Genomic DNA, 15,594 nt, shown 5'->3' with positions numbered 1-15,594 from the left:
TTGTCAGACGTTTGTAATATTCTCACAATAAGCTAATTAGCTCAATTGGAGCATTTCTAGCATGTTTGGTTGAAATTGGAAATCTACATTTTTCAGTTTTGTCAGACGTTTGTAATATTCACACAATAAGCTAATTAGCTCAATTGGAGCATTTCTAGCATGTTTGGTTGAAATTGGAAATTCACATTTTTCAGTTTTGTCAGACGTTTGTAAAATTCTTACAGTAGGCTTATTTGCGCAATTTGAGCATTTCTAGCATGTTTGGTTGAAATTGGAAATTTACATTTTTCACTTTTGTCAGACAATTGCAATATTCTCACAATAAGCTAATTAGCTCACTTGGAGCATTTCTAGCATGTTTGGTTGAAATTGGAAATTTACATTTTTCAGTGTTGTCGGACGTTTGTAATATTCTCACAATAAGCTAATTAGCTCAATTGGAGCATTTCTAGCATGTTTGGTTGAAATTGGAAATTTACATTTTTCACTTCTGTCAGATAATTGCAATATTCTCACAATAAGCTAATTAGCTCAATTGGAGCATTTCTAGCATGTTTGGTTGAAATTGCAAATTTACATTTTTCACTTCTGTCAAACAATTGCAATATTCTCACAATAAGCTAATTAGCTCAATTGGAGCATTTCTAGCACGTTTGGTTGAAATTGGAAATTTACATTTTTCAATTTTGTTAGACGTTTGTAATATTCTCACAATAAGCTAATTAGCTCAATTGGAGCATTTCTAGCATGTTTGGTTGAAATTGGAAATTTACAATTTTCACTTTTGTCAGACAATTGCAATATTCTCACAATAAGCTAATTAGCTCAATTGGAGCATTTCTAGCATGTTTGGTTGAAATTGGAAATTTACTTTTTTCACTTTTGTCAGACAATTGCAATATTCTCTCAATAAGCTAATTAGCTCATTTGGAGCATTTCTAGCATGTTTGGTTGAAATTAGAAATTTACATTTTTCAGTGTTGTCAGACGTTTGTAATATTCTCACAATAAGCTAATTAGCTCAATTGGAGCATTTTTAGCATGTTTGGTTGAAATTGGAAATTTACATTTTTCAGTTTTGTCAGATGTTTGTAAAATTCTTACAGTAGGCTTATTTGCGCAATTTGAGCATTTCTAGCATGTTTGGTTGAAATTGGAAATTTACTTTTTTCACTTTTGTCAGACAATTGCAATATTCGCACAATAAGCTAATTAGCTCAATTGGAGCATTTCTAGCATGTTTGGTTGAAATTGCAAATTTACATTTTTCACTTCTGTCAAACAATTGCAATATTCTCACAATAAGCTAATTAGCTCAATTGGAGCATTTCTAGCATGTTTGGTTTAAATTGGAAATTTACATTTTTCAATTTTGTTAGACGTTTGTAATATTCTCACAATAAGCTAATTAGCTCAATTGGAGCATTTCTAGCATGTTTGGTTGAAATTGGAAATTTACAATTTTCACTTTTGTCAGACAATTGCAATATTCTCACAATAAGCTAATTAGCTCAATTGGAGCATTTCTAGCATGTTTGGTTGAAATTGGAAATTTACTTTTTTCACTTTTGTCAGACAATTGCAATATTCTCTCAATAAGCTAATTAGCTCATTTGGAGCATTTCTAGCATGTTTGGTTGAAATTAGAAATTTACATTTTTCAGTGTTGTCAGACGTTTGTAATATTCTCACAATAAGCTAATTAGCTCAATTGGAGCATTTTTAGCATGTTTGGTTGAAATTGAAAATTTACATTTTTCAGTTTTGTCAGACGTTTGTAAAATTCTTACAGTAGGCTTATTTGCGCAATTTGAGCATTTCTAGCATGTTTGGTTGAAATTGGAAATTTACTTTTTTCACTTTTGTCAGACAATTGCAATATTCTCACAATAAGCTAATTAGTTCAATTGGAGCATTTCTAGCATGTTTGGTTGAAATTGCAAATTTACATTTTTCACTTCTGTCAAACAATTGCAATATTCTCACAATAAGCTAATTAGCTCAATTGGAGCATTTCTAGCACGTTTGGTTGAAATTGGAAATTTACATTTTTCACTTTTGTCAAACAATTGCAATATTCTCTCAATAAGCTGATTAGCTCAATTGGAGCATTTCTAGCATGTTTGGTTGAAATTGGAAATTTAAATTTTTCACTTTTGTCAGACGTTTGTAATATTCTCACAATAAGCTAATTAGCTCAATTGGAGCATTTCTAGCATGTTTGGTTGAAATTAGAAATTTACATTTTTCAGTGTTGTCAGACGTTTGTAATATTCTCACAATAAGCTAATTAGCTCAATTGGAGCATTTCTAGCATGTTTGGTTGAAATTGGAAATCTACATTTTTCAGTTTTGTCAGACGTTTGTAATATTCACACAATAAGCTAATTAGCTCAATTGGAGCATTTCTAGCATGTTTGGTTGAAATTGGAAATTCACATTTTTCAGTTTTGTCAGACGTTTGTAAAATTCTTACAGTAGGCTTATTTGCGCAATTTGAGCATTTCTAGCATGTTTGGTTGAAATTGGAAATTTACATTTTTCACTTTTGTCAGACAATTGCAATATTCTCACAATAAGCTAATTAGCTCACTTGGAGCATTTCTAGCATGTTTGGTTGAAATTGGAAATTTACATTTTTCAGTGTTGTCGGACGTTTGTAATATTCTCACAATAAGCTAATTAGCTCAATTGGAGCATTTCTAGCATGTTTGGTTGAAATTGGAGATTTACATTTTTCACTTCTGTCAGATAATTGCAATATTCTCACAATAAGCTAATTAGCTCAATTGGAGCATTTCTAGCATGTTTGGTTTAAATTGGAAATTTACATTTTTCAATTTTGTTAGACGTTTGTAATATTCTCACAATAAGCTAATTAGCTCAATTGGAGCATTTCTAGCATGTTTGGTTGAAATTGGAAATTTACAATTTTCACTTTTGTCAGACAATTGCAATATTCTCACAATAAGCTAATTAGCTCAATTGGAGCATTTCTAGCATGTTTGGTTGAAATTGGAAATTTACATTTTTCACTTTTGTCAGACGTTTGTAATATTCTCACAATAAGCTAATTAGCTCAATTGGAGCATTTCTAGCACGTTTGGTTGAATTTGGAAACTTACATTTTTCACTTTTGTCAAACAATTGCAATATTCTCTCAATAAGCTAATTAGCTCAATTGGAGCATTTCTAGCATGTTTGGTTGAAATTGGAAATTTACATTTTTCAGTGTTGTCAGACGTTTGTAATATTCTCACAATAAGCTAATTAGCTAAATTGGAGTATTTCTAGCATGTTTGGTTGAAATTGGAAATTTACATTTTTCACTTCTGTCAGATAATTGCAATATTCTCACAATAAGCTAATTAGCTCAATTGGAGCATTTCTAGCATGTTTGGTTTAAATTGGAAATTAACATTTTTCACTTTTGTCAGACAATTGCAATATTCTCACAATAAGCTAATTAGCTCAATTGGAGTATTTCTAGCATGTTTGGTTGAAATTGGAAATTTACATTTTTCACTTCTGTCAGATAATTGCAATATTCTCACAATAAGCTAATTAGCTCAATTGGAGCATTTCTAGCATGTTTGGTTGAAATTGGAAATTAACATTTTTCACTTTTGTCAGACAATTGCAATATTCTCACAATAAGCTAATTAGCTCAATTGGAGCATTTCTAGCATGTTTGGTTGAAATTGGAAATTTACATTTTTCACTTTTGTCAGACGTTTGTAATATTCTCACAATAAGCTAATTAGCTCAATTGGAGCATTTCTAGCATGTTTGGTTGAAATTGGAAATTTACTTTTTTCACTTTTGTCAGACAATTGCAATATTCTCTCAATAAGCTAATTAGATCATTTGGAGCATTTCTAGCATGTTTGGTTGAAATTAGAAATTTACATTTTTCAGTGTTGTCAGACGTTTGTAATATTCTCACAATAAGCTAATTAGCTCAATTGGAGCATTTTTAGCATGTTTGGTTGAAATTGGAAATTTACATTTTTCAGTTTTGTTAGACGTTTGTAAAATTCTTACAGTAGGCTTATTTGCGCAATTTGAGCATTTCTAGCATGTTTGGTTGAAATTGGAAATTTACTTTTTTCACTTTTGTCAGACAATTGCAATATTCTCACAATAAGCTAATTAGCTCAATTGGAGCATTTCTAGCATGTTTGGTTGAAATTGCAAATTTACATTTTTCACTTCTGTCAAACAATTGCAATATTCTCACAATAAGCTAATTAGCTCAATTGGAGCATTTCTAGCATGTTTGGTTGAAATTGGAAATTTACATTTTTCACTTTTGTCAGACAATTGTAATATTCTCACAATAAGCTAATTAGCTCAATTGGAGCATTTCTAGCACGTTTGGTTGAAATTGGAAATTTACATTTTTCACTTTTGTCAAACAATTGCAATATTCTCTCAATAAGCTGATTAGCTCAATTGGAGCATTTCTAGCATGTTTGGTTGAAATTGGAAATTTAAATTTTTCACTTTTGTCAGACGTTTGTAATATTCTCACAATAAGCTAATTAGCTCAATTGGAGCATTTCTAGCATGTTTGGTTGAAATTAGAAATTTACATTTTTCAGTGTTGTCAGACGTTTGTAATATTCTCACAATAAGCTAATTAGCTCAGTTGGAGCATTTCTAGCATGTTTGGTTGAAATTGGAAATCTACATTTTTCAGTTTTGTCAGACGTTTGTAATATTCACACAATAAGCTAATTAGCTCAATTGGAGCATTTCTAGCATGTTTGGTTGAAATTGGAAATTCACATTTTTCAGTTTTGTCAGACGTTTGTAAAATTCTTACAGTAGGCTTATTTGCGCAATTTGAGCATTTCTAGCATGTTTGGTTGAAATTGGAAATTTACATTTTTCACTTCTGTCAGATAATTGCAATATTCTCACAATAAGCTAATTAGCTCAATTGGAGCATTTCTAGCATGTTTGGTTGAAATTGGAAATTTACAATTTTCACTTTTGTCAGACAATTGCAATATTCTCACAATAAGCTAATTAGCTCAATTGGAGCATTTCTAGCATGTTTGGTTGAAATTGGAAATTTACTTTTTTCACTTTTGTCAGACAATTGCAATATTCTCTCAATAAGCTAATTAGCTCATTTGGAGCATTTCTAGCATGTTTGGTTGAAATTAGAAATTTACATTTTTCACTTTTGTCAAACAATTGCAATATTCTCTCAATAAGCTGATTAGCTCAATTGGAGCATTTCTAGCATGTTTGGTTGAAATTGGAAATTTAAATTTTCCACTTTTGTCAGACGTTTGTAATATTCTCACAATAAGCTAATTAGCTCAATTGGAGCATTTCTAGCATGTTTGGTTGAAATTAGAAATTTACATTTTTCAGTGTTGTCAGACGTTTGTAATATTCTCACAATAAGCTAATTAGCTCAATTGGAGCATTTCTAGCATGTTTGGTTGAAATTGGAAATCTACATTTTTCAGTTTTGTCAGACGTTTGTAATATTCACACAATAAGCTAATTAGCTCAATTGGAGCATTTCTAGCATGTTTGGTTGAAATTGGAAATTCACATTTTTCAGTTTTGTCAGACGTTTGTAAAATTCTTACAGTAGGCTTATTTGCGCAATTTGAGCATTTCTAGCATGTTTGGTTGAAATTGGAAATTTACATTTTTCACTTTTGTCAGACAATTGCAATATTCTCACAATAAGCTAATTAGCTCACTTGGAGCATTTCTAGCATGTTTGGTTGAAATTGGAAATTTACATTTTTCAGTGTTGTCGGACGTTTGTAATATTCTCACAATAAGCTAATTAGCTCAATTGGAGCATTTCTAGCATGTTTGGTTGAAATTGGAAATTTACATTTTTCACTTCTGTCAGATAATTGCAATATTCTCACAATAAGCTAATTAGCTCAATTGGAGCATTTCTAGCATGTTTGGTTTAAATTGGAAATTCACATTTTTCAATTTTGTTAGACGTTTGTAATATTCTCACAATAAACTAATTAGCTCAATTGGAGCATTTCTAGCATGTTTGGTTGAAATTGGAAATTTACAATTTTCACTTTTGTCAGACAATTGCAATATTCTCACAATAAGCTAATTAGCTCAATTGGAGCATTTCTAGCATGTTTGGTTGAAATTGGAAATTTACTTTTTTCACTTTTGTCAGACAATTGCAATATTCTCTCAATAAGCTAATTAGCTCATTTGGAGCATTTCTAGCATGTTTGGTTGAAATTAGAAATTTACATTTTTCAGTGTTGTCAGACGTTTGTAATATTCTCACAATAAGCTAATTAGCTCAATTGGAGCATTTTTAGCATGTTTGGTTGAAATTGGAAATTTACATTTTTCAGTTTTGTCAGACGTTTGTAAAATTCTTACAGTAGGCTTATTTGCGCAATTTGAGCATTTCTAGCATGTTTGGTTGAAATTGGAAATTTACTTTTTTCACTTTTGTCAGACAATTGCAATATTCGCACAATAAGCTAATTAGCTCAATTGGAGCATTTCTAGCATGTTTGGTTGAAATTGCAAATTTACATTTTTCACTTCTGTCAAACAATTGCAATATTCTCACAATAAGCTAATTAGCTCAATTGGAGCATTTCTAGCACGTTTGGTTGAAATTGGAAATTTACATTTTTCAATTTTGTTAGACGTTTGTAATATTCTCACAATAAGCTAATTAGCTCAATTGGAGCATTTCTAGCATGTTTGGTTGAAATTGGAAATTTACAATTTTCACTTTTGTCAGACAATTGCAATATTCTCACAATAAGCTAATTAGCTCAATTGGAGCATTTCTAGCATGTTTGGTTGAAATTGGAAATTTACTTTTTTCACTTTTGTCAGACAATTGCAATATTCTCTCAATAAGCTAATTAGCTCATTTGGAGCATTTCTAGCATGTTTGGTTGAAATTAGAAATTTACATTTTTCAGTGTTGTCAGACGTTTGTAATATTCTCACAATAAGCTAATTAGCTCAATTGGAGCATTTTTAGCATGTTTGGTTGAAATTGGAAATTTACATTTTTCAGTTTTGTCAGACGTTTGTAAAATTCTTACAGTAGGCTTATTTGCGCAATTTGAGCATTTCTAGCATGTTTGGTTGAAATTGGAAATTTACTTTTTTCACTTTTGTCAGACAATTGCAATATTCGCACAATAAGCTAATTAGCTCAATTGGAGCATTTCTAGCATGTTTGGTTGAAATTGCAAATTTACATTTTTCACTTCTGTCAAACAATTGCAATATTCTCACAATAAGCTAATTAGCTCAATTGGAGCATTTCTAGCATGTTTGGTTTAAATTGGAAATTTACATTTTTCAATTTTGTTAGACGTTTGTAATATTCTCACAATAAGCTAATTAGCTCAATTGGAGCATTTCTAGCATGTTTGGTTGAAATTGGAAATTTACAATTTTCACTTTTGTCAGACAATTGCAATATTCTCACAATAAGCTAATTAGCTCAATTGGAGCATTTCTAGCATGTTTGGTTGAAATTGGAAATTTACTTTTTTCACTTTTGTCAGACAATTGCAATATTCTCTCAATAAGCTAATTAGCTCATTTGGAGCATTTCTAGCATGTTTGGTTGAAATTAGAAATTTACATTTTTCAGTGTTGTCAGACGTTTGTAATATTCTCACAATAAGCTAATTAGCTCAATTGGAGCATTTTTAGCATGTTTGGTTGAAATTGGAAATTTACATTTTTCAGTTTTGTCAGACGTTTGTAAAATTCTTACAGTAGGCTTATTTGCGCAATTTGAGCATTTCTAGCATGTTTGGTTGAAATTGGAAATTTACTTTTTTCACTTTTGTCAGACAATTGCAATATTCTCACAATAAGCTAATTAGTTCAATTGGAGCATTTCTAGCATGTTTGGTTGAAATTGCAAATTTACATTTTTCACTTCTGTCAAACAATTGCAATATTCTCACAATAAGCTAATTAGCTCAATTGGAGCATTTCTAGCACGTTTGGTTGAAATTGGAAATTTACATTTTTCACTTTTGTCAAACAATTGCAATATTCTCTCAATAAGCTGATTAGCTCAATTGGAGCATTTCTAGCATGTTTGGTTGAAATTGGAAATTTAAATTTTTCACTTTTGTCAGACGTTTGTAATATTCTCACAATAAGCTAATTAGCTCAATTGGAGCATTTCTAGCATGTTTGGTTGAAATTAGAAATTTACATTTTTCAGTGTTGTCAGACGTTTGTAATATTCTCACAATAAGCTAATTAGCTCAATTGGAGCATTTCTAGCATGTTTGGTTGAAATTGGAAATCTACATTTTTCAGTTTTGTCAGACGTTTGTAATATTCACACAATAAGCTAATTAGCTCAATTGGAGCATTTCTAGCATGTTTGGTTGAAATTGGAAATTCACATTTTTCAGTTTTGTCAGACGTTTGTAAAATTCTTACAGTAGGCTTATTTGCGCAATTTGAGCATTTCTAGCATGTTTGGTTGAAATTGGAAATTTACATTTTTCACTTTTGTCAGACAATTGCAATATTCTCACAATAAGCTAATTAGCTCACTTGGAGCATTTCTAGCATGTTTGGTTGAAATTGGAAATTTACATTTTTCAGTGTTGTCGGACGTTTGTAATATTCTCACAATAAGCTAATTAGCTCAATTGGAGCATTTCTAGCATGTTTGGTTGAAATTGGAAATTTACATTTTTCACTTCTGTCAGATAATTGCAATATTCTCACAATAAGCTAATTAGCTCAATTGGAGCATTTCTAGCATGTTTGGTTTAAATTGGAAATTTACATTTTTCAATTTTGTTAGACGTTTGTAATATTCTCACAATAAGCTAATTAGCTCAATTGGAGCATTTCTAGCATGTTTGGTTGAAATTGGAAATTTACAATTTTCACTTTTGTCAGACAATTGCAATATTCTCACAATAAGCTAATTAGCTCAATTGGAGCATTTCTAGCATGTTTGGTTGAAATTGGAAATTTACATTTTTCACTTTTGTCAGACGTTTGTAATATTCTCACAATAAGCTAATTAGCTCAATTGGAGCATTTCTAGCACGTTTGGTTGAATTTGGAAACTTACATTTTTCACTTTTGTCAAACAATTGCAATATTCTCTCAATAAGCTAATTAGCTCAATTGGAGCATTTCTAGCATGTTTGGTTGAAATTGGAAATTTACATTTTTCAGTGTTGTCAGACGTTTGTAATATTCTCACAATAAGCTAATTAGCTAAATTGGAGTATTTCTAGCATGTTTGGTTGAAATTGGAAATTTACATTTTTCACTTCTGTCAGATAATTGCAATATTCTCACAATAAGCTAATTAGCTCAATTGGAGCATTTCTAGCATGTTTGGTTTAAATTGGAAATTTACATTTTTCAATTTTGTTAGACGTTTGTAATATTCTAACAATAAGCTAATTAGCTCAATTGGAGCATTTCTAGCATGTTTGGTTGAAATTGGAAATTTACATTTTTCACTTTTGTCAGACAATTGCAATATTCTCACAATAAGCTAATTAGCTCAATTGGAGCATTTCTAGCATGTTTGGTTGAAATTGGAAATTTACATTTTTCACTTTTGTCAGACGTTTGTAATATTCTCACAATAAGCTAATTAGCTCAATTGGAGCATTTCTAGCATGTTTGGTTGAAATTGGAAATTTACTTTTTTCACTTTTGTCAGACAATTGCAATATTCTCTCAATAAGCTAATTAGATCATTTGGAGCATTTCTAGCATGTTTGGTTGAAATTAGAAATTTACATTTTTCAGTGTTGTCAGACGTTTGTAATATTCTCACAATAAGCTAATTAGCTCAATTGGAGCATTTTTAGCATGTTTGGTTGAAATTGGAAATTTACATTTTTCAGTTTTGTCAGACGTTTGTAAAATTCTTACAGTAGGCTTATTTGCGCAATTTGAGCATTTCTAGCATGTTTGGTTGAAATTGGAAATTTACTTTTTTCACTTTTGTCAGACAATTGCAATATTCTCACAATAAGCTAATTAGCTCAATTGGAGCATTTCTAGCATGTTTGGTTGAAATTGCAAATTTACATTTTTCACTTCTGTCAAACAATTGCAATATTCTCACAATAAGCTAATTAGCTCAATTGGAGCATTTCTAGCATGTTTGGTTGAAATTGGAAATTTACATTTTTCACTTTTGTCAGACAATTGTAATATTCTCACAATAAGCTAATTAGCTCAATTGGAGCATTTCTAGCACGTTTGGTTGAAATTGGAAATTTACATTTTTCACTTTTGTCAAACAATTGCAATATTCTCTCAATAAGCTGATTAGCTCAATTGGAGCATTTCTAGCATGTTTGGTTGAAATTGGAAATTTAAATTTTTCACTTTTGTCAGACGTTTGTAATATTCTCACAATAAGCTAATTAGCTCAATTGGAGCATTTCTAGCATGTTTGGTTGAAATTAGAAATTTACATTTTTCAGTGTTGTCAGACGTTTGTAATATTCTCACAATAAGCTAATTAGCTCAGTTGGAGCATTTCTAGCATGTTTGGTTGAAATTGGAAATCTACATTTTTCAGTTTTGTCAGACGTTTTTAATATTCACACAATAAGCTAATTAGCTCAATTGGAGCATTTCTAGCATGTTTGGTTGAAATTGGAAATTCACATTTTTCAGTTTTGTCAGACGTTTGTAAAATTCTTACAGTAGGCTTATTTGCGCAATTTGAGCATTTCTAGCATGTTTGGTTGAAATTGGAAATTTACATTTTTCACTTTTGTCAGACAATTGCAATATTCTCACAATAAGCTAATTAGCTCACTTGGAGCATTTCTAGCATGTTTGGTTGAAATTGGAAATTTACATTTTTCAGTGTTGTCGGACGTTTGTAATATTCTCACAATAAGCTAATTAGCTCAATTGGAGCATTTCTAGCATGTTTGGTTGAAATTGGAAATTTACATTTTTCACTTCTGTCAGATAATTGCAATATTCTCACAATAAGCTAATTAGCTCAATTGGAGCATTTCTAGCATGTTTGGTTTAAATTGGAAATTTACATTTTTCAATTTTGTTAGACGTTTGTAATATTCTCACAATAAGCTAATTAGCTCAATTGGAGCATTTCTAGCATGTTTGGTTGAAATTGGAAATTTACAATTTTCACTTTTGTCAGACAATTGCAATATTCTCACAATAAGCTAATTAGCTCAATTGGAGCATTTCTAGCATGTTCGGTTGAAATTGGAAATTTACATTTTTCACTTTTGTCAGACGTTTGTAATATTCTCACAATAAGCTAATTAGCTCAATTGGAGCATTTCTAGCACGTTTGGTTGAATTTGGAAACTTACATTTTTCACTTTTGTCAAACAATTGCAATATTCTCTCAATAAGCTAATTAGCTCAATTGGAGCATTTCTAGCATGTTTGGTTGAAATTGGAAATTTACATTTTTCAGTGTTGTCAGACGTTTGTAATATTCTCACAATAAGCTAATTAGCTCAATTGGAGCATTTCTAGCATGTTTGGTTGAAATCGCAAATTTACATTTTTCACTTCTGTCAGACGTTTGTAATATTCTCACAATAAGCTAATTAGCTCAATTGGAGCATTTCTAGCATGTTTGGTTGAAATTGGAAATTTACATTTTTCACTTTTGTCAGACAATTGCAATATTCTCACAATAAGCTAATTAGCTCAATTGGAGCATTTCTAGCATGTTTGGTTGAAATTGGAAATTTACATTTTTCACTTTTGTCAGACGTTTGTAATATTCTCACAATAAGCTAATTAGCTCAATTGGAGCATTTCTAGCACGTTTGGTTGAATTTGGAAACTTACATTTTTCACTTTTGTCAAACAATTGCAATATTCTCACAATAAGCTAATTAGCTCAATTGGAGCATTTCTAGCATGTTTGGTTGAAATTGGAAATTTACATTTTTCAGTGTTGTCAGACATTTGTAATATTCTCACAATAAGCTAATTAGCTCAATTGGAGCATTTCTAGCATGTTTGGTTGAAATTGCAAATTTACATTTTTCACTTCTGTCAGACGTTTGTAATATTCTCACAATAAGCTAATTAGCTCAATTGGAGCATTTCTAGCACGTTTGGTTGAAATTGGAAATTTACATTTTTCACTTTTGTCAAACAATTGCAATATTCTCTCAATAAGCTAATTAGCTCAATTGGAGCATTTCTAGCATGTTTGGTTGAAATTGGAAATTTACATTTTTCACTTTTGTCAAACAATTGCAATATTCTCTCAATAAGCTAATTAGCTCAATTGGAGCATTTCTAGCATGTTTGGTTGAAATTGGAAATTTACATTTTTCACTTTTGTCAGACGTTTGTAATATTTTCACAATAAGCTAATTAGCTCAATTGGAGCATTTCTAGCACGTTTGGTTGAAATTGGAAATTTACATTTTTCACTTTTGTCAGACAATTGCAATATTCTCACAATAAGCTAATTAGCTCAATTGGAGCATTTCTAGCATCTTCGTTTGAAATTGGAAATTTACATTTTTAAGTGTTGTCAGACGTTTGTAATATTCTCACAATAAGCTAATGAGCTCAATTGGAGCATTTCTAGCATGTTTGGTTGAAATTCGAAATTTACATTTTTCACTTTTGTCAGACAATTGCAATAATCTCACAGTAAGCTAATTAGCTCAATTGGAGCAAATCTAGCATGTTTGGTTGAAATTGGAAATTTACATTTTTCACTTTTGTCAGACAATTGCAATATTCTCACAATAAGCTAATTAGCTCAATTGGAGTATTTCTAGCATGTTTGGTTGAAATTGGAAATTTACATTTTTCACTTTTGTCAGACGTTTGTAATATTCTCACAATAAGCTAATTAGCTCAATTGGAGCATTTCTAGCATGTTTGATTGCAATTGGAAATTTACTTTTTTCACTTTTGTCAGACAATTGCAATATTCTCTCAATAAGCTAATTAGCTCATTTGGAGCATTTCTAGCATGCTTGGTTGAAATTAGAAATTTACATTTTTCAGTGTTGTCAGACGTTTGTAATATTCTCACAATAAGCTAATTAGCTCAATTGGAGCATTTTTAGCATGTTTGGTTGAAATTGGAAATTTACATTTTTCAGTTTTGTCAGACGTTTGTAATATTCTCACAATAAGCTAATTAGCTCAATTGGAGCATTTTTAGCATGTTTGGTTGAAATTGGAAATTTACATTTTTCAGTTTTGTCAGACGTTTGTAAAATTCTTACAGTAGGCTTATTTGCGCAATTTGAGCATTTCTAGCATGTTTGGTTGAAATTGGAAATTTACTTTTTTCACTTTTGTCAGACAATTGCAATATTCTCACAATAAGCTAATTAGCTCAATTGGAGCATTTCTAGCATGTTTGGTTGAAATTGCAAATTTACATTTTTCACTTCTGTCAAACAATTGCAATATTCTCACAATAAGCTAATTAGCTCAATTGGAGCATTTCTAGCATGTTTGGTTGAAATTGGAAATTTACATTTTTCTCTTTTGTCAGACAATTGTAATATTCTCACAATAAGCTAATTAGCTCAATTGGAGCATTTCTAGCACGTTTGGTTGAAATTGGAAATTTACATTTTTCACTTTTGTCAAACAATTGCAATATTCTCTCAATAAGCTGATTAGCTCAATTGGAGCATTTCTAGCATGTTTGGTTGAAATTGGAAATTTAAATTTTTCACTTTTGTCAGACGTTTGTAATATTCTCACAATAAGCTAATTAGCTCAATTGGAGCATTTCTAGCATGTTTGGTTGAAATTAGAAATTTACATTTTTCAGTGTTGTCAGACGTTTGTAATATTCTCACAATAAGCTAATTAGCTCAATTGGAGCATTTCTAGCATGTTTGGTTGAAATTGGAAATCTACATTTTTCAGTTTTGTCAGACGTTTGTAATATTCACACAATAAGCTAATTAGCTCAATTGGAGCATTTCTAGCATGTTTGGTTGAAATTGGAAATTCACATTTTTCAGTTTTGTCAGACGTTTGTAAAATTCTTACAGTAGGCTTATTTGCGCAATTTGAGCATTTCTAGCATGTTTGGTTGAAATTGGAAATTTACATTTTTCACTTTTGTCAGACAATTGCAATATTCTCACAATAAGCTAATTAGCTCACTTGGAGCATTTCTAGCATGTTTGGTTGAAATTGGAAATTTACATTTTTCAGTGTTGTCGGACGTTTGTAATATTCTCACAATAAGCTAATTAGCTCAATTGGAGCATTTCTAGCATGTTTGGTTGAAATTGGAAATTTACATTTTTCACTTCAGTCAGATAATTGCAATATTCTCACAATAAGCTAATTAGCTCAATTGGAGCATTTCTAGCATGTTTGGTTTAAATTGGAAATTTACATTTTTCAATTTTGTTAGACGTTTGTAATATTCTCACAATAAGCTAATTAGCTCAATTGGAGCATTTCTAGCATGTTTGGTTGAAATTGGAAATTTACAATTTTCACTTTTGTCAGACAATTGCAATATTCTCACAATAAGCTAATTAGCTCAATTGGAGCATTTCTAGCATGTTTGGTTGAAATTGGAAATTTACATTTTTCACTTTTGTCAGACGTTTGTAATATTCTCACAATAAGCTAATTAGCTCAATTGGAGCATTTCTAGCACGTTTGGTTGAATTTGGAAACTTACATTTTTCACTTTTGTCAAACAATTGCAATATTCTCTCAATAAGCTAATTAGCTCAATTGGAGCATTTCTAGCATGTTTGGTTGAAATTGGAAATTTACATTTTTCAGTGTTGTCAGACGTTTGTAATATTCTCACAATAAGCTAATTAGCTCAATTGGAGCATTTCTAGCATGTTTGGTTGAAATCGCAAATTTACATTTTTCACTTCTGTCAGACGTTTGTAATATTCTCACAATAAGCTAATTAGCTCAATTGGAGCATTTCTAGCATGTTTGGTTGAAATTGGAAATTTACATTTTTCACTTTTGTCAGACAATTGCAATATTCTCACAATAAGCTAATTAGCTCAATTGGAGCATTTCTAGCATGTTTGGTTGAAATTGGAAATTTACATTTTTCACTTTTGTCAGACGTTTGTAATATTCTCACAATAAGCTAATTAGCTCAATTGGAGCATTTCTAGCACGTTTGGTTGAATTTGGAAACTTACATTTTTCACTTTTGTCAAACAATTGCAATATTCTCTCAATAGGCTAATTAGCTCAATTGGAGCATTTCTAGCATGTTTGGTTGAAATTGGAAATTTACATTTTTCAGTGTTGTCAGACGTTTGTAATATTCTCACAATAAGCTAATTAGCTCAATTGGAGCATTTCTAGCATGTTTGGTTGAAATTGCAAATTTACATTTTTCACTTCTGTCAGACGTTTGTAATATTCTCACAATAAGCTAATTAGCTCAATTGGAGCATTTCTAGCACGTTTGGTTGAAATTGGAAATTTACATTTTTCACTTTTGTCAAACAATTGCAATATTCTCTCAATAAGCTAATTAGCTCAATTGGAGCATTTCTAGCATGTTTGGTTGAAATTGGAAATTTACATTTTTCACTTTTGTCAAACAAT

The sequence above is a fragment of the Watersipora subatra genome, unplaced genomic scaffold, assembly GCF_963576615.1.
Source record: "Watersipora subatra unplaced genomic scaffold, tzWatSuba1.1 SCAFFOLD_64, whole genome shotgun sequence".
Classification (NCBI taxonomy): Eukaryota; Metazoa; Bryozoa; class Gymnolaemata; order Cheilostomatida; family Watersiporidae; genus Watersipora; species Watersipora subatra.
This window is presented reverse-complemented; position numbering follows the sequence as displayed.